Source organism: Sminthopsis crassicaudata, chromosome 3 (assembly GCF_048593235.1).
Source record: "Sminthopsis crassicaudata isolate SCR6 chromosome 3, ASM4859323v1, whole genome shotgun sequence".
Taxonomy (NCBI): Eukaryota; Metazoa; Chordata; class Mammalia; order Dasyuromorphia; family Dasyuridae; genus Sminthopsis; species Sminthopsis crassicaudata.
This window is the reverse complement of record NC_133619.1, coordinates 329,616,779-329,636,600: the sequence shown is the minus strand read 5'-3', so window position 1 is coordinate 329,636,600 and position 19,822 is coordinate 329,616,779. Positions and strand designations below refer to the sequence as shown.

General features: G+C 36.4%; 1 protein-coding gene across 4 annotated transcripts in view; it reads right to left on the bottom strand.

The window, feature by feature from the left end:
• The window catches only part of LOC141561565 (uncharacterized), a 31,414-nt gene extending 13,118 nt beyond the window's left edge, over positions 1–18,296 (bottom strand). Inside the window, exon 1 of one of the 4 annotated variants that reach the window (XM_074301359.1) lies at positions 17,892–18,296. The gene's annotated coding sequence lies outside the window, so the exon portion shown is untranslated. Of the gene's footprint in view, positions 1–6,117; positions 16,877–17,891 lie in introns of those variants that run through there. The other 3 variants (XM_074301360.1, XM_074301357.1, XM_074301361.1) reach the window with 3 other exon arrangements.
• Positions 18,297–19,822: the final 1,526 nt, after the last annotated feature.

The window sequence follows — 19,822 nt, the reverse complement described above, 5'->3', positions numbered from 1 at the left end:
TCCCCAACCCCAAATATGTTTGGGGATACACAGACAGAAGACAAAACAGAGAAACAACAGAGATACCCTGAAAGATTGTTATTACTCACATTATATGCTTAGTTGATCAACCAGAAACACAGACTATGACCAAGGCTGTGATTCCTGCATACTTGGAACAACACTTGAGATTGTATATCCACCCCTAAATCTATTATTAGACTTTATTTGTTTATCAGATGACTGCTGTGGACACCAGTAAAGTTTATTTCCTGATATTGTTAACTGGGTTTCTGTTGCTGATTTTACTCATGAAATGGCTATTGTGTTCTAAGATTAATTATCCAAGCAATAAGCAAACTTTTGTAAAGGATACCCTCTATGGCCTTTTCAGAAATACCAAGCCTTGGGTAAGGGGAATGTTCCCTTTCTGAGGCTTTCCATGTTTAACAGAAATGCTTAATCAGTACTACTCATGTAAAGCTAACACTAATCCAGTACTTTATATAGAGTGTTTTACATGCACAATTTTATTCCATCCTTACAACAACCCTCTAGAATATGTAGAAAAAAGGATTATCCCTATTTTAAGGATAAGTTAGAGAGTTTAACTGACTTTTTTATTTGAAACTGTGATTTTTATTGGTCTAGATAATTCCCAGTGAGATTTCTTCCTCTATCAAAGCATATTAACAATTGTTAGTGAATTTACAGTCTTAGAAAGTTGCCCAGAAGTACTAAGAGATTTAAGTCATTTGTCTGTGGTCAAAATTAAAATATTTCAGAGTGAAAGACTATCTAGTTCAAACCTCACTTGAAAAAGTATTCCCTTTATAGCCTCCTTCAGTAAGTGGTCATCTAGCTTTCCTTTGAAAAATTCCATTGATGAACAAACAATTCTCAGATGAAGAAATTGAAACTATTTCTAGCCATATAGAAAATATGCTCCAAGTCATTATTAATCAGAGAAATGCAAATTAAGATAACTCTGAGATACCACTACAACCTGTCAGTTTGGCTAGAATGACAGGAAAAGATAATGCAGAATGTTGGAGGGGATGTGGGAAAACTGGGACACTGATACATGGTTGGTGGAATTGTGAATACATCCAGCCATTTTGGAGAGCAATTTGGAACTATGCTCAAAAAGTCATCAAACTGTGCATACCGTTTGACCCAGCATTGTTACTACTGGGTTTGTATCCCAAAGAGATCTTAAAGAAGGGAAAGGGACCTGTATGTGCAAGAATATTTGTGGCAGCCCTCTTTGTAGTGGCCAGAAACTGGAAACTGACTGGATGTCCATCAATTGGAGAATGGCTGAATAGATTGTGGCATATGAATATTATGGAATATTATTGTTCTGTAAGAAATGACCAGCAGGATGATTTCAGAAAGCCCTCGAGAGACTTTACATGAACTGATGCTGAGTGAAATGAGCAGGACCAGGAGATTATTATATACTTCAACAACAATACCATATGATGATCAATTCTGATGGACGTGGCCGTCTTCAACAATAAGATGAACCAAATCAGTTCCAATAGAGCAGTGATGTACTGAACCAGCTACACTCATCGAAAGAACTCTAGGAGATGACTGTGAACCGCTACATAGAATTCCCAATCCCTCTATTTTTGTCTACCTGCATTTTTTTTTCCTTCACAGGCTAATTGTACACTATCTCAAAGTCTTATTCTTTTTGTACAGCAAAACAACTGTTTGAACAAGTATACATATATTGTGCTTAATTTATACTTTAACATATTTAACATGTATTGGTCAACCAGCCATGGGGCAGGGGAGGAAGGAGGAGAAAAATTGGAACAAAAGGTTGGCAATTGTCAATGCTGTAAAATTATCTATGCATATATCTGGTAAATAAAAACTATTAATAAAAATTTTTAATTCCATTGAGAGAGAACCTACTTGACTGAATTCTGAAATAATTTGTTCCATTTTGTATAGCTTTATTGGGAAGCTTTTTTTGATACCAAACCTAAATTTACAACTCTGGAAACTTGACTCCTATCTTAATCTGTCTTAATTCTTTCTTCTGGAGCCAAGCAGAATAAATCTAGGGTTTTTTTCCATCTAAGTTTCCTTCAAAAACTTAAAGAACACTAACATTTCAGCAAGCATTTATTAAGTACCCATATTGGCAAGGCAATGTATAATACATTGGGTTTATAAAGACAACAAAATTAAACATTGGCTCTGAAATTGTGAAAGTGGGCCCATTGAAAGATATGGTATTCTCAACAGAAATAGGGAAATTAAGAGGAGGGGCAAGTGGCGATGCATCCAAGAAAATGGAGTTCAGGTAGCAAATTAGCTAAATTTTTACAATATTCCTCCCTTTAAAACTTTAAAACTCCATAAAACAAAAGATAGGACAAGAAAGTTCTCCAGTCTAAGATAACTCAGGAGTTTGGCAAGAGAGATCTATTACACCATGGTGGAAGCCAGTCTGGATTGAGACACCAGCACCTGCTTCAGGCCTTAGAGAGATATCTAAAGTAATGACAACAGCAGTTTCAGGAATTATCAGCCTAAAGACAACAGGAATGTACAGCTGGTCAAAAAGATTACAGGGACCCTTTACTGACAACTGGTGGTGACTGGCAATTCTGTTCCCAATACAAAAAACTCCCAGAATGGAGAAACGTCCTTTTATATTGGTCACAAAAGAACAAGAGTTCTAGTTGGAGTTCCAAGGCAGAGAGGAGCACCAGCAATCATGGTGCAAAGGAGCAGAGTATGTGGTAATAGTTCCAGGGGCAAGAAGAGTACTGATATTTGTGACTGGAGTAGGGAAATAGTACCCTTCCTAGGTAAAGATCAGAGAACAGACCAGGATAGCAATGAGTTTATCTCTCTCTGGATCACAGCATTTTGGAAGCACCAAAAACTCACAGACCCCTTAGAACTAGTTCTGAAAACTATAGCATGAAAAAGCTTAAAGTATGAGACAGTGTCTCCTTACCCTCAAGTGAATAGAGCCCAACTTTAACATAAAGTTCAAAGTCAAGAAATGGACTGGAAAAATAAACAAATGATTAAAAAAGAACTTAACCATAAAAAGCTACTATGGTGACAAGCTAGACTAACACATAAATTCAGAAGACAGCAATGAGAAAATATCCAAAGAATGGATGCAAGAAAAATGCTAATTGGATACAAGCCCAACAAGAATTATCAAGAGTTGGAGGCAGCTAAGTGGCGCAGTAGATAGAACACTAGCCCTCAATTCAGGAGGACCTGAGTTCAAATCTGGTCTCAGACACTTAACACTTCCTAGCTGTGTGACCCTGGGCAAGTCACTTAACCCCAGCCCGGGGGGGGGGGGAATAATTATCAAGAGTTAAGAAATAATAGAGATAGATGAAAAATTGGGAACAGAGAGTGATACAAGAAAATTGTGAAAAGAGAACTAATGGCTTGGTAAAGGAGGCACAAAAATTTACTGAAGAAGAAACTCCTTAAAAATAGAATTGATCAAATGGAAAGGGAAATAGAAAAAACTCATTGAAGAAAAGAACTATCTAAAAAGAATAAATGGCCAAATGGGAAAAGAGGTACAAAAGCTCATTGAAGAAAATAATTCCTTAAAAATTAAAATTGGGCAAGTTAAAGCTCATGACTTCAAGGAAAAAAATAAAATAAAAAACAATTTTTAAAAGAAGAAGAAAATGTAAAATATTTCATCTGAAAATAGATCAAGGAGAGATCATTTAAAAGGAAAAGGAAAGGGGCATATTTACAACAGCTTTTTGTGGTGGCAAATAATTGGAAATTAAAGGGATGCTCATCAATTGGAGAATGACTGAACAAATTTTAAGCATGATTATGTTGGAGTATTATTGTGTTATAAGAAATTATGAAGTTCAAAGAGAGAACTCAGGAGACTGAATATGGATCAGGGCACAATATTTTCACTTTTTGTTATTGTTGTTGGTTTGCTTGTTGGTTTTTTTTTCTTTCTCACAGTTTTTTCCCTTTTGATCTGATTTTTCTAGTCCAGCATAACAAATATGGAAATATATTTGGAAGAATTGCACACATTTAACCTATATCAGATTGCTTGCATATATTGCAGATTTCTTGGTGAAAGGAGAGAGGAAGGAAGGGAGAAAAATTTTAAATACAAGGTTTTGCAGGGGTGAATGTTGGAAACTATCTTTGCAATTTTTTGGAAAAATAAAATCTATTTAAAAAAAGAAATGATGAACATCGTAGTTTCAGCAACAGCAGCAGCAACCACAACAAAATCATAGCAAGAACTATTTAAACTAATGCAAAATGAAGTGAGAAGAACCATTGTGCACAGTAACAGCAATGTGACAATGATGATCAACTGTGAAAGATTTGGCTACTCTGATCAATGCAATGATCCAATACAAACTCATGAATAGATGCTATCCACCTCTACAAAGAGAATTGATGACCTCTGAGTGCAAACTGAAGTATTTGGCAATACGGCTAACATGAAAATGTTTTGCATGGTTTTACATGTATAATTGACATAATTTTGTTGCATTCATAGTGGCTGGAGGAAAGGTGGGATGGAGAAAAAGAATTTGGAATTCAAAGTTTTTAAAGGAAATAATGTTAACATAAAGAAATAATAAATATTTTTTAAATTACTAAAAAAGAACAAAGGAAGAGGGATGGATTTAGCATGAAAGATGATGAGCTCTGTTTTGGACGTGTGGAGCTGAAGATACTTCTCTGAAACCCATTTGGAGATAACTGATGGGCAGTTGGTGATGCAAAAGAGAGACTAAGCTGAATTTGTAAATCTGAGAATATTTGTATAGAGATGAAAACTGAAATGAAATCACTGAGAGGATATATGAAAAGAAAAGAAAGCCCAAGACAGAACTATGTAGAGAGACTTAAGGAGTGAGAGATAAATGATTATCTTTTAAAAGAGACTGAGAAGAAATAGATCAATAAGAGAAGAAATGAAAGAACTGATGTAAAATCCAAGAAAGGAAAGAGAATTCAAGAGGAAGGTATAGTCAATGATAGCTAATTACTAACATTGATATTGTGCATACTCTGTGCCAGGTATCAGGCTCAGTACTTTATGACCATTATCCCATTTTATCCTCATAACCTCAAGAGGCAGGTGCTATTCTTTTCCCTATTTTACAGATGAGGAAACCGAGGAAGATAGAAGTTAAATGACTTGCTCAGGATCACACAACTAATAACGAGCTGAGGCCAAACTGGAACTTAGATTGTCCTGACTCCCTATGAAATATTACCTTATGTTTTGGATGCTGAGGAATTCAGGAATTGATCCTATGAATTTTATTTTTCAGAGTGTCCGCTATATTCTGCTTTGTGTCATTCAAAAATTTGACAAGCATTTATATCTCCATCCAGATCACTGAAAACTGTGATGAAGAGTACAAATCCCTGGGAAACTACAATAGAGACTTCCTTTCATGTTGACATCAACAATGACTCATTAATGACTATTACTCAGTTCTGGTCATAACAACCTGTTCCAAATTCATTTAAGGGTACTATCCCCAGTTAATATCTCTCCATTTAGCCACAAAAATATCATGGTGGCTTTGTCAAATGCTTTGATGAAATCTCTGTATACCATACAATATTCACTATTCAATAAATTTCATATCTTGTCAAAGAAGAATATTAGGTTACTCTGGTGTGTCTTGTTCTTAATGATGTCATCCTGACTCTTTATGATCACCATTTGTTTTTCCAGATGTTGACAAACCATCTCTTTAAAATATTAAAAAAATTTTAAGGAATACAATTCAAATTTTCTGGTCTATAGTTTGCAGACTCTACTTACTTTCATTTTTTTAAAAAAGGATATCATATCATATCAAGTCCTTATGGACCTCTTTATAATATTAAAAAGAAAAACTGTGGCTCACCTTATATATTCTTCTTCAGTGCACTTTGAAATATATTCTACCAAAATCTTTTGTGCATGTCACACTATACCCAGATTTTGTCTGTATCATATATATGTGTGTGTGTGTGTATACACATACATTATATATATAATATATACATAAAACATATGTAGATAGATAATATATCATATATATGCATATATATTATAGCTATATAGATAGAATAGTTAATTCTTACCAAGGGAGCCATCCCTATTTCAGCAGATACTTCTTTATTGAACAAAATCACTTCAGAATAGCAGTTCCTCTTGTCATCTTCTCTGCTTCTTGAAGGTTAATATCATTAATGTAAGTCAAGAATTTATTAAATATTATGCTCTTCATTTTAACTTTTCTTTATCACTTCAGATAGCATTAGCATGTAAGTAAAGTGCTTTTCTAACAATTACCCTGGGAAGTAGGTAGTACAATTATTATTCCCATTATGTAAATATAGCAATTGAAATTGAGTATCTAAGTGTTTTTTCCAGTGTCAATTAGGCTAAGTATTTTGAGGTAGAATTCAAGTCTAGCCCTACTGATTTCAAGTTCAATACTTTTTATATTAATCAAACCAAATTCATAAAAAACATCAAGAGCAAACATGAGAAGGATATAGTTAATAGTGTCAAAAACTGTCCCTCAAAAAATCAAGGAGAATGAGGACTAAAAAAAAGACCACTAAATTTGGATCATAAAGCCATTTAACGTTTTATAAGGCAGCATGACACAGTAGAGAGGTCACTGAATTTAGGAGTTAAGACCTGAATTAAAATACCTTAGATACTTAATAGACACTTGACCATGGGCCTATTATTTAATCTTTCTGCACCTCAATTTCCTAATTTGTAAAATAAGGAAGTCAGAACTGATGACCTCTAAGATTTATTCCTGATTTAAGTTTATGATTTTATAATTTATCAAGCTCTTGAGATCTTGAGAATACTTTTGAAAGAGTAGTTTGATAGGTGTATTTTTAGAGAATACTTTCATTATTGCAAGTGGGCTGAGAGTATCTGCTTTAAGCAGAAAGAAATCTCCAGAAAAAAAATCCAGATAATTGAAGATACATACATATCCTATACTGCATAAGACCATTATACCAGGTTTGTGATTTATTTTCTCATCTCCCTCCCTCCCTTTCCAGGTAATCTGCATTATACACCAAGGATTACATGGTTTTTGATTTTTTTTCAGGAGTTTTTCACTAAAATGCTGCCATAAGTTGTCAGAACTTGGTGGATTATTACACTTGATACTACTGAGCTCCTGGATATACGTAAGGGAAAAGCTGAAGGAATTATTTTATGCTTTAGCATGGTGATTTATGCATTGTATGTCTGAATACCTATGAAAATAAAAATGGCTAAATTATCTATCTGAAATTGCTGTTATAAAATGAATGCTTTCAATGCAAAAAAAAAGAAAAAAGAAAAAAATGCTGCCACAGGAAGCAATAGTTTTCCCTTTGCTAAAGACCTTCAGGAAAAGCCAGATATTGAGGATATTGGAAAAACCGCTCTTACTTTGGTATTTTTTTGGTCTAGATGGCCTCTGAGATTCTGTGATTCTCTCCATCACAATCCATTCTTGTTGATGATCTGCAAAGCAGACTGCTACTCCTGTTGTTCTTTCCCTCTTTTCTCTAAGATGTAGGCCAACTTGCACTAAGATGTAGGTCACTATTGCTTGAGTGACCATGGCAGAAAGACAAATATCATATACTTTATGTTAGTCACTAAAAAATCCTCCTTGCCTTCTCTACTTGCAGAAAAGATCTTCAATTCTCAGTCCTTTGTTACTGATGTCGGGGCAACATCTTGGCTCACCAATTCCCATGGCAGATTGCTATGTCAAACCAAAACCCAGATCTCTCTTAAATCTTCCTTCCACCATACCACACGTTTTATAATATCTCTGATACTGAAACTGCAGAGCCAGTTCCATCTCCTACGTGAGTGAAATAAGATTACCAGTGTCATTAGGGATATTCTTCTGCTCATTGCTAATAAAGTCAATTGCTGATCACTGTCATTAAAATGACTAAGACCACCACTGATAATGTGAAAAAACAAAGTTATCATCACTATAATTGATCAATACTCAAAATGAGACCAAATACCTTAGGACAATGTCACATATTAGAGCTAAAAGGAACCTCAGAGATTATCTAATTTTTATGGATGTGGAAATTGAGACCCACAGTTGCCCAAAATCATACAGGAAGCAAATGGTAGAAACAGGAAACATACTTAGGTCTTCTGACTCCAAATCCAGTGTTCTTATTCAATATGCCATAGTGTCCTGAATGAACCTCCCCAACTTTAGGCTGTGTACCTCCTATTTAGTTCAAGAACCATTACATCAAGTTGTCCATCTATCACAACTGTGGGGGGATGTCATGGAAGATCATACCAGTTCATCATCTCCATAGTTACTTTAATCCTCTTCCCAGAGGAGTGAGACCCTTTCCAAAGGGATATGCCATGAACTGGGCAGTGGACTATGCAGATTGGGAAATGCCCTTTGAGGTTAGTATGTAAAGGTTTGCAGCTGTAGTGGCACTGGGGGCAGAAGAAAAAGAGGGTTCTCATATTATATAACACTTATTCCTCACTTAAAATTATAAAAGCATTTATGTGCCCTTTGACAGTCAATGTACATATCATTACAGGTTACCAAATTCTATTCAGCCCTGACTTTTATGATATCTTTGACAGTTTTCTGTGCAATCCAGAGGAAATCTACCTAACTAGTTTCTCCAGTCTCCTCATATATACATGTGTTCATGAAACTGCCTGATCCAAGAAAATGAAGGCTTATACATGTTAATGAAGGAAGTGGCTATGAGTACATTATTTATATCCTGTCGCTGTTGATACAGTAACAAGATACCTAAGATAAAGCAACTGGGAAGCACAGGTGTCCGGCTCCTGTTACCTTAGAAACTTTTCTCCACAGATAGAGTTCTTCCTTCTTCCTTATAAGTGATGACGACAATCAAATAATATGTGCTGCCTCCTCAAAAAGACTGGTCTATTTGAAAAATAATGTTTTCATCAAATCATTTTCATTTTGTCTCTGATCTTTCTCCCAGTCACTCCCTATTTGGAATAGCTTTAACTATAATCATATTTTAACTCTTATTTGTTGTGTCATTAAGGGGACATCCTTGGGTACCAGACACCCTTAAAGTAGAATCTTCTGACTCCAAGCCCAGAGAAGGTAGAGGGAGTGGGAAATTTTTTAATGTAGTTTGTCCAAGATAATAGAGGTTACAAAATAGCAGGCATTTTAATGGGTAGATAGCAGAACTTATAACTTATTGGGGAAGGGGACAGTAGAGAAGTTTAGAGAAAGGAGAAGAGGTGTGAGAAAAAATTTGAGGGGAATGTAATTTACCTGGAAAATGGAGTGGATAATAGAAAAGATAGAGTTGGAAGACTAGAAACAAGAGGATAACCAGAGTATGGGAAGAAGCCAGAGGCTGACTCATGCATATTGGGCATGTGTCTTTTACAAATGGAAAAATTGGTTGATACAGACACAACCCATTAAACGTACAGGCAAGAATGTACCTTTTCAATGATGGTTGGGAATTGGGAGGGAGGAAGGGAGAAAATCTGGAACTCAAAATTTTCAAAACAATGTAAAAAATTGTTTTAGGTACAGCAGGGGAAAAATAAAATAATAAATAATAATAGCAAGATCAGAAGGAATCCATATTTTGATGAGAAGACCTTGATATGAGAAGGATCAAAAATCTAGAGTTGAAAGGATCTTAGAGGTCATCTATTTCTTTTATAGATGAGGAAACTGTGGCCTGCAGAGACTAAGCTGCCCTAAAGTGAACATTTATATATGCTCCTACTATATGCCAAGCACTCTACAAAGAGTTTTAACTCAAAACAACCTGTTACTTTCTTCATTTTATAATTGGGAATTACACAGTTTTGAAGTATCTGAGGCTGAATTTGAAGTCAGTCTTCCTGACTCCAGGCCCAGCATTCTATACCCTGTACTGTTAGGATTACAAGGTGATAACAAGGTTGTCTAAACAATTCTCTAGCTCAGAGTTCTCACCTTTAGGAGTTTACACCTTTAGACTTCTGAAAAGGAGTTTACACAACCTTTAAAAGGAGCAAGTTCATTGGTTGAAGGAGTTCCCACAAGCACCTGGGAATTCTCACTAGCCCAATCTCTGCTAAGATAAAAGAGGAGGGCAGTCTGGAAGGAGAGTCTCGACTGGGAAAAGAACAAGACTTCCCAGGAGAACTTCAGGGAAGCTCGAGGAGATTCAGAGCCAGGATTCAGGAAGAAGAAGATTCAAGATTTTACCTTCATTCTGGCTGGAAGCTCCAGAAGCTTCCCAAGAAACCTGCTCACAGAGGAAAAGATTTTACAGAAAAGAGATCTGCTCCCAGAGGAGGATTACAACTGAGAGACAATCAGAACTTTCCATTTTGGCACCCAACGTGGGGCAAGGATTTATTCTGAGCCCTTCAGAAGAGCTAGCCCAGACCTTGACATTGTACCACCTAAATCCCCCACTCACACAGATGGTAAATAGCAGCTCAAATCCAGATTTGAACTTGGATTCAGCACACATTTCATAATGAACACCATTGAATGAATGAATACCAGTGAATATGGTGCTGTCCATAGTGATAGAAAGAACTACTTTTTATCCATTAGGAACCTCCTAGAACTACAAAGCCTCACCTGAAATTTCTAGTATTCAAAAGTAATTAGCCTAGACAAAGACATTGAAAAAAACAAAATGGATTAAGAGTATATACTTAGATAACAACATGGAGTTAAAGAGATAGTCCATTCAGTTAGCATATGGCTATATCCTCAAAATGAAATCATGAAGAGTCAGACATGACTGAAATGACTGAACAACAAAAAAAAGAAAAATTCCTTACTATTGTCCATCATTTTTTAGTTTTATATGATTGTGATTTCTTGGCAAAGATACTAAAGTGGTTCACCATTTCCTTCGCCAGCTCATTTTACAGATGAAGAAACCGAGGCAAAGAAGATTAAGTGACTTGTCCAGGATCATGTAGCTATTTAGTGTCTGAGGCAAAATTTAAATTCAGAAAGAAGAGTGAGTCTTCCTGATTCCAGGCAAGGTATGCTATCTAGTGTGCCACCAATCCACCCACTGTGGAACCTAATTGCCAAACTGTTCCAAAGGCTGAGTGACTACCAGCTAGCATGTGGAAGAGATTTTCATTCAGGTACAGTTCAGACTAGTATCTGAGGTCCCTTCCAAGTATTAATTTTATATTTCTTAAAGATTAAATAAAACACAGTTCCTGTCTTTAAGGAACTTATAATCTAGAAATTACTATCATATATAGGGTGGTATTATAGATTAATGTGTCCAGTGATACCCCTTTCCTTTCAATTAATCAACAAATATTTATTACAAACTTAATATGTGCCAGGAACTTGTGCCAATCACTTGGAATGCCCTCCAAAAAAGGTGAAAATACCTTTGTCCTTATGAAGTTTACCTCCTAATGGAAATGCAAATAGGAATGCAAAATATACAATATAAGTAAATACAAGGTATGAAACCCATAGTGACTAGAGTCCAGAAAAAGCCTCCTGCAGAAGATGGCTCATGAGTTGATTTTTTTAAAGGAACTCAAGTATTCCATGAAAGGGTAAGGTAAGCAGTGAATGAGTATATTTCAGCATGAGGGAAAGTTAGGGCTTCAGTTTATCACATTTCCCCCACCCCTATTCCCAATACACTGGTGTAGTAGTTATTAGAGACATAGAGATTCAGTGAACAAATAAACTTTCCTTTCTTTGGGGCCTACAGACTGATAAAGTCCCAAAGCGAGATAAAGTCATGTCAAATGAAAGGAATCTATAGTTCATCTAATCCAGTCCTCTCATTTTACAAATGAGGAAAATGTACTTGGCCATAAGTCTGTCATTGAATCACCACATTTGGCAGGTGCTACAAGTGTTACTGTGCAATCATCCTGTCCCAATCATAGCTCCAATTTCTAGCCTTACTCGGCATTATTCCCTTTTTGGTACTATAAGCAACATACAGAAGCAGTGTGGTATTATGAGTTTGTAGTTCAATAAAGAAGTTTTTGTACATGTATTTTTTGGGGGAGGGTAGGAACAGGATCCTGTCTTATCCAAATGAATCAAACAATATTTTATACAATCAACTATTTGTAAAACATTGTGCAAAGCACAGGAGATAGGTATAAAGACAAAAACATCTGTGTGCCTTCAAAGAGCTAATAAGCTACTAGGGGATACAAAATCTACACACATAAATAAATAGGAGGTAATTTGAGAAGGGAAAGAACATTGACAAGTAGGGGAATCAGGGAAATCTTTCATAGAGGAAATGAACCTCAAGGAAGAAAGATATAGATTCTAACAAGTGGAAGTAAGGGTAGATATTCCAAGCAAGTGTTTATGTGGATTCACAGAAGGAGACAGTATATTAAGTAACAGTGTAGTTTGGCTTGAGCATAGAGTAAATAATGATTATGATGATGACAATGATAACAACAATTAATATTTGTGATAGCTTTGTGATTTACAAAGCACTTTATAAAATTATCTCATTTTGTCCTCACAACAACCCTGGTAGGTAAGTGCCATTATTATCTCTATTTTTATGGAGAAGAAAACTGAGGTAGACAGAAGTTAAGTAACTTACTTGCCCAAGGACACACAGATAATAAGGGAGAATGGATTTGAATCTAGCTTTTCCTGATTCCAGGTTCGGGGTTTAAGGTGAAATAACAATAAATAAAAATTAAACCTTAACTGGAATCTGTGTTGGGCTGTAAAATGCCAAGCTGAAAAGTTATCCTAGAGGCAACAAGGGGTGAAGGTTTTTGAGTAAGGGAGTAATAACATGATTATATCAAAGACATTAAGGAAGCACAATGGATGAGAACTAGACCTGGAATCAGTCATCCTAAATTCAAATCTTCTTTCAGACAACAGATGTGTGATTCTGGGCAAGTCACTTAAGTCCTATCTGCCTCAGTCTCCCCAACTATAAAAATGGGGACAATAACAGCACCCACTGTCAGAATTCTTGTATGATTAAATGAGAGAATATTTGTGAAATTCCTGTACTCAATGAGGGCCCAATTGAGTTATAGTGGACATGTTTGGAATTGTGATTTCCTTTAGCCTTTGTCCACACTAGGGAAAAAAATTTACATTCAAGGGTTCAGATAAAGGCCTCTTTTCTAAAATATATAGAGAATTAACTCAAATTTATAAGAATACAAGCCATTCTCCAACTGATAAATGGTCAAAGGATAAGAATGATTTTCAGATGAAGAAATTAAAACCATTTTTAGTAATATGAAAAAATGCTCTAAATCACTATTGATCAGAGAAATGCAAATTAAGACAACTCTGAAATACTACAATAATCTCAGATTGGCTAGGATGACAGGAAAAGATAATGATGAATGTTAAAAGGGATGTGGGAAAACTGGGACAATGTAATACATTGTTGGTAGAGTTGTGAACTGATCCAGCCTCTCTGGAGAGCAATATGGACCTATGCCCAAAGGACTATGCATAGGACTATGCAAAGGACTATGCATACCCTTTGATTCAGCAGTGTTTCTACTGTGCTTATATATCAAAGAAATCCTAAAGGAGGGAAAGGGACCCAAAATGTTTGTGGCAGCCCTTTTCATAGTGGCAAGAAACTGGAAACCGAGTGGATGCCTCATCAATTGGAGAATGGCTGAATAAGTTATAATATATGAATGCTATGGAATATTATGGTTATGTAAGAAATGATCAGGAGGATGATTTGAGAGGCCTAGAGAGACTTGCATGAACTGGGGCTCAGTGAAGTGAGTAGAACCAAGAGAACATAGTACATAGCAACAATAAAATTATATGATGATCAGTTCTGATGGATGTGACTCTTTTCAACAATGAGGTGATTCAGACCAGTTACAATGATCTTGTGATGAAGAGAGCCATTTACACCCAGAGAGAAAACCATGGGGACTGAGTGTGGATCACAACATAACATTTTCACTTTTTTGTTGTTGTTTGCTTGTTTTTTTGTTTTCTTTCTCATCCCCCCCCCCTTTGAATCTGATTTTTCTTGTGTAGCATGATAATTGTAGAAATATGTATAGAAGAATTACACACATTTAACATATATTGGATTGCTTGCCATCTAGGGGAGGGGGTGAAGGGAAGGGAGGAAGAAAAAAGTTGCAAGAGTGAATGATGAAAACTATCTACACCTGTGTTTTGAAAATAAAAAGCTTTTTAAAAACAGGAAAAAAAAGAACCTAGAATTGATTGTATGACATGGGAGACATTGGCAGAGAGACTGCCCAATATGGCATGCCCTCCTTAGAGAAAGTGCTGTGCTCTATGAGCAAAGCAGAATTGAATTAGGCCAAAAGAAACATGAGATGCACAAAATTAGAGAAGCTACCCCAAATGATAATAGTGACTATTCGTGTCAACCTGTGGCAAAGGCATTCTGAGCTCGGATTGGTCTGATCAGCCAGTCTGTAACTTGACTCTAAAACAGTAAGGTCATTTTGGTCCTCTTCAAGAACAAGTAACAACAACCATTTCTGTGAAATTCAAGGACAAGCACCATTTAGAACTAAAGCCAAATACTATATTATCAGATGCTACTTCCCAAACAGCCTCATGCAAGATTTAGGGTCCTGAAGGCCTCAGAAAATCAACTTAAAAGTTAAAATTTGATTAAATAGGACCTGCTAAATTGACAAGGAGAATTTGCAATATTAGCAGAGACCTCAAAACTCATTTCTGCACATTTATATGGAATATCTATTTAAAATATTTATTTGCAAATTTGCAAGTCAATTAACTGTTATTTATAATTTGATTTGGCTCAGGTCTGTGTGAGGCATCTAAAAAATAATGAAGAATAGTTTAGAAAGATATGCCTTGTGATAATTATGTAAATATGGATAAGAGAACTGCACATGTTTAACATATATCGGGATTACTTGCTGTTTAAAGAAGGGGGTAAGAAGAAGGGAGGGAGAAAAAAAATTTGGAACACAAGGTTTTGCGAGGGTGAATGTTGAAAATTATCTGTGCAAATATTTTTAAAATAAAGATATTTAAAAGTTTAGAGAGATGCCTTGCTAGCTAATTTTCTTTTTTCACAAACACAATTATAATCCAAAACACTCTTCATTATAATGCATAATAAGTTTATATTCAAGGTCACACAGCAGGTGATGGAGACTAAGGAATCATTGGAATGAACTGGACTTCATAAGGACTCCAGCCTACAAGCAGGGGACTATTTAATCAAAAGTGAAAACTGCCTATCCTATTTTTAGAGGACAGGAATCTCAGAAGCATTCCAGGTGGCATCTTTCAGTATTAATTTATTCTTAAAGTTAGGGAAATTCTTATTTTTAAGGCAATGTAGTATGGTATGACAGAAAAAGGAAAGATTTGGAATCAGAAGACCAGAATGCAAGGAAAAATGTTGCTATTCTTCTATTTAGGAAAGAACAGCTAACTGGTCCGTGTCCTCTTTATGATAATTCTTCACATAGTATATTTGGCAATAGATTATTCAATTTATCAATTTACCAAAGCGTTGCTGTTCAATCATTTCAAATCTAACCAACTCTTCATGACCCCATTTGGAAATATCTTGGCAGAGATACTAGAGTAGTTTTTCATTTCCTTCTCTAGTTCATTTGACAGATGAGGAAACTGAGGCACACAGGGTTAAGTGATTTGCCCAGGGTCACACAAATGGTAAGGAGCCAGATTAGAACTGACAAAGATGAATCTTCTTCACTCCAAACCTAGAACTCTATTTACTTTGCCATTTAACTGCTCTACACCAACTGGTAATTTCCTAATTTCCTTCCCAAGTTCCATTTCTTTTATTCAGGCTAAATGGTCTCAATTCCTCCAGCCTTTTCTCACATGACAATCTTTTAATCATTTCTGATTTATTCCTCTCAGGATCATTTCCAGATTTTCCATATCCCTTTTAAAATGACAAAACTGTACACAATATTTTAAATAGAATCTAACATGTTGAATATAGAGAAAAGATTGCCTTCATCTTTCATATGTTATATATGTAATATGGTACAGTAGCTTCTTCATTTAGAAAAATAACATCTTTATATTATTTAGTCATTTTGTGACCCAATAGATCTCAAAAGTCCTTTTCTGTTTTTTAGGTGTTAAGCTCCAATCATTACCCAAAGTGAATTAGCTAGACATATTAAAAGCACAGGCAAAATTTGGAGAAAGATATCCTTTGCCTTTTATCAACTGTGAAACAAACAGATCTCTGAAGAACTCTCTGACCCTTGGTTTTATTATGAGGGTAATATTACCTGTCCTACATACTTCACAAGACTGTTGTAAAGATAGGGTAAAGTGATGAATATGTGAGCATTGTGAAAATTGACAGGACTAGACAAACATAAGGGATCCTTATTATTAAATCATGCTAGCCTCCTCCTTACCTCTGTCAAATACACAATCACTGACTATTTGCAAACTCTCTTTGTGCTTTTCTCCACATTTGCCCTTGGTAAAAGGGGAACCTATGAACTAAGACAACATTGCCAAAGACATCTCGTCAGCCATCTTGTGATTCACAGTTTGAGAAAGACAAAATAGCTGAAATAGCCTCTCAATGACAACTTCCCTTGATTCTTTGGGGATCATCACTCTGCAACAAAGGGACCCTAGGGATAGAGCAGCAGAGATTACCCAGGTCTTTGTTTTCCAGTTTAGGAAGATTCCGTCCAACTAGCTCACACAGAACTGGCTCATACCATCTAAGGCAGGAATTCTTAACCTGGAGTCTGTAAATTTTAAAACTTGACAATTTTTCAATATAATATATTTTTTTAATTTTTAAAATGCATAAAATAAGATACATAGAATTATCTTATTTTATGCATTTAAAAATATTATTCTTTAGGAGTGCATAAGCTTTGCTAGACTGCCAAAGGAAACATGATATAAAAAAGTTTAAAAACTCCTGACACAAGGCATGGAGAGCCATCACCACCCCACCCCTAACCCTGTCCCCTTAAGTGGGCATCCCTCACCTTCCTAAAACAGAGATAAAAAGAAGAAGAAGAAGAAACAAGGAAAGAGGAGTAAGAGCAAAGTGATTTGTGTTTCTTCTCCATTACTTTTTGCAATTTTCCCATGCACTTTGAACTACATTCACTCCCTAAGATTCATCAGTCTTCTGACCTTTCTTACTCTAAAGTCCCTACCCCACTTCAGAAATTGGAGCTTTTGCTGATTATCAACAACTCCCCTGCACAGCTCCCAAATGAAAACAAAGCAACAGACACCAGCCCAATTTCCCATTCTGATTTTCTACCAAGTAGGCTTGAGTACCTAACAGAGGGGAGAGGAAGAAGGAGGAGTGGCCCAGTGTTCACTCCCAATTCCTAGGGATGTAGGGAAGGGAAGGAGGAAAAAAAGGAGGGGGGGAGAGAGAAACACACACAGAGACAGACAGACGGACAGAGAGACAGACAGAAAGACAGAGATAGAAACAGAGAGAGAGACAGGGACAGAAACAGAGAGACAGAGACGGACCAAGACAGATAGAAAGACAGTGACAGAGACAGAGACAGAAACAGAGAGACAAAGAGAGAACAGAGAGACAGCTACAGAGAGACAAAGAGAAAACAGAGAGACAAAGAGAGAGAGAAAGACAGAAAGACAAGAAAAACAGAGAGGGACACAGCGCGACAAAGAGAAACACAGACACACAAAGTCACAGAGACAGATAGACAGAGACAAAAAGGAAGATCGAGGCAGAGAGAAAGAAAGACACAGAGAGAGACAGAGAGAGGATGGTAAGAGGGTAACTACAAGGATGGGGTGGAGGAAGGGAACGTTTGCTTGGAAGTAGAAGGCTGGGGAATGGGATATAGTCCCTACCTTGATTCTTCTGTGGAAATCAAGTCTTATCCTAGATTTCATGCCATCAGGTCCTAAAGCAATAGCTACACACACACACACACACACACACACACACACACACACACACACACACACATACACACACACACCCCAAACAAAAAACTAGAGATAGAAAATAATATTCAACGCCATTCTCCCCCAACTGCCCTCAGACTCCCCATTCAGACCTCGTATTTACACTGACCATCTCATTCTGTTCCTGTTCTCTTTACCTATTCCTGCTAGTTTTTCTCTTTTCCCTCTCTGCTACCGCAAGCATGTGTTTGCTTCTCTCCGTTTATGTTTTGCACGGACGTCTGCTTGACTTGTGACAGACAATAGCGAGTCCCTTCCCTCCTCCCCGAAAATCGAAGCAACCTTGGTTTTCCCATCACCATGGAAACTTTGGAAAGGAAGGGGATGGGTGGGGAGGAGGATGGTCGGTAAAAGAACTTGGGACTTGTTGATTGGTTGGCAAGTGATGAACCATGAAGTCAACGAAGGAGGTCCATCTGGGAATGGGGAGCTCAGGGAAAGGAACGTCACCGGAGACTAGAGGGAGAGGGAGAGGGAGAGGGAGGGAGAGAGGGAGGAGGGAGGAGAAAAATGAATAGGAATGGGAAAGAAAGGGACAGCAACCAGAAGATCCAGATCTTTGAGCCCTGGGCTGGAAGTTAAGGAACTTTCTTTTAGTATCACTCCACCAAAAAGTATCTGTAGAAAGTCTCAACCTCTTCATGCCCGAGTTTTCAGATATAATAATCTATTAGCTTTGTGAAACTGAACAAGCCATTTCCTTTTCTCTGGAACTCGATTTTCTCATATGTAAAAAGAAGGGTGTTAGATCAGAGGGGATGGAGAGAAGGGAAGGAAAAAATTTGGAACAAGATTTTGCAAGGGTGAATGCTGAAAATTATTCATATGTTTTGAAAATAAAAAGCTTTAAAAAAGAATTATAGAAGAGATGTGAAGAGAAGCACAGGGAAGTGGATTGAGAATAGAAAAGGAAATTTGGGTATTAATTCTGATACCTCACTCCTCTTCTGTCATCTATCACCATAATACTCAACATATTCTGTGGAATTTCATTTTCTCTTCTTTTTTTCACCCTACTATATCCACATATTTCTGTATTCAAAGGAAGAGGCTGATTCTGTAAATGATTCTATTGTAGACTTGGTTTGTAATCATGGATGATTTTCAATTCAATTGAATTCAACAAGTATTTGTAAGCACTTATTATATATACCAGACACTAAATTAAGCAGTGGGAATATGAAGACAAAAATAAAACAATTCATGCTTTTAAGGAGCTTATTATGCCACAAGGAGAGGGAAGGAAGAGGAATAATGTGTACACAAAGAAGTACAAAATGCTTGGAAAAGAACACAAGGGAATTTTAGGGAAGGAAGAGCACTAACAGCCAAAAAGCTAGGGAAATCATAAAATGTTTTGTGAAGGAATTTAGGAAGTAGGCCTTGAGTTGATTGTTACGAGTAAATTCCAAGAGGCAGGAGTGAGGAAAAAGAACATTCCTGGCTTAGGAGATGGAATATTATGAATGAGAGAAGCAGCAAGTATGCTTATTTGGCAAGAATGTAAGGTCCACAGAGGGGGGGGGAATTTAGTCCAAACAAATAGATTGGAACCAGACTGCAAAGAGTTTTAAATGCCAAAAAGGACTTTATATTTCACCTTTTGGGCAATTGGGATTCCCTGAAGTTTCTTAAGGGTGATATAGTTAAATCTGTTCATTAGAGAAATTGATTTGGTAGCTGTGTGAAGCTTGGATTGGAAAGAGAAGAGGCTAGATACAAGGAGACTAATTATGAGGATACTATTATAGCCTAGATGAAATATAATGAACTAAAGCAATCAGCTTGATGAACAAAATGAAGAGAACAAAAAA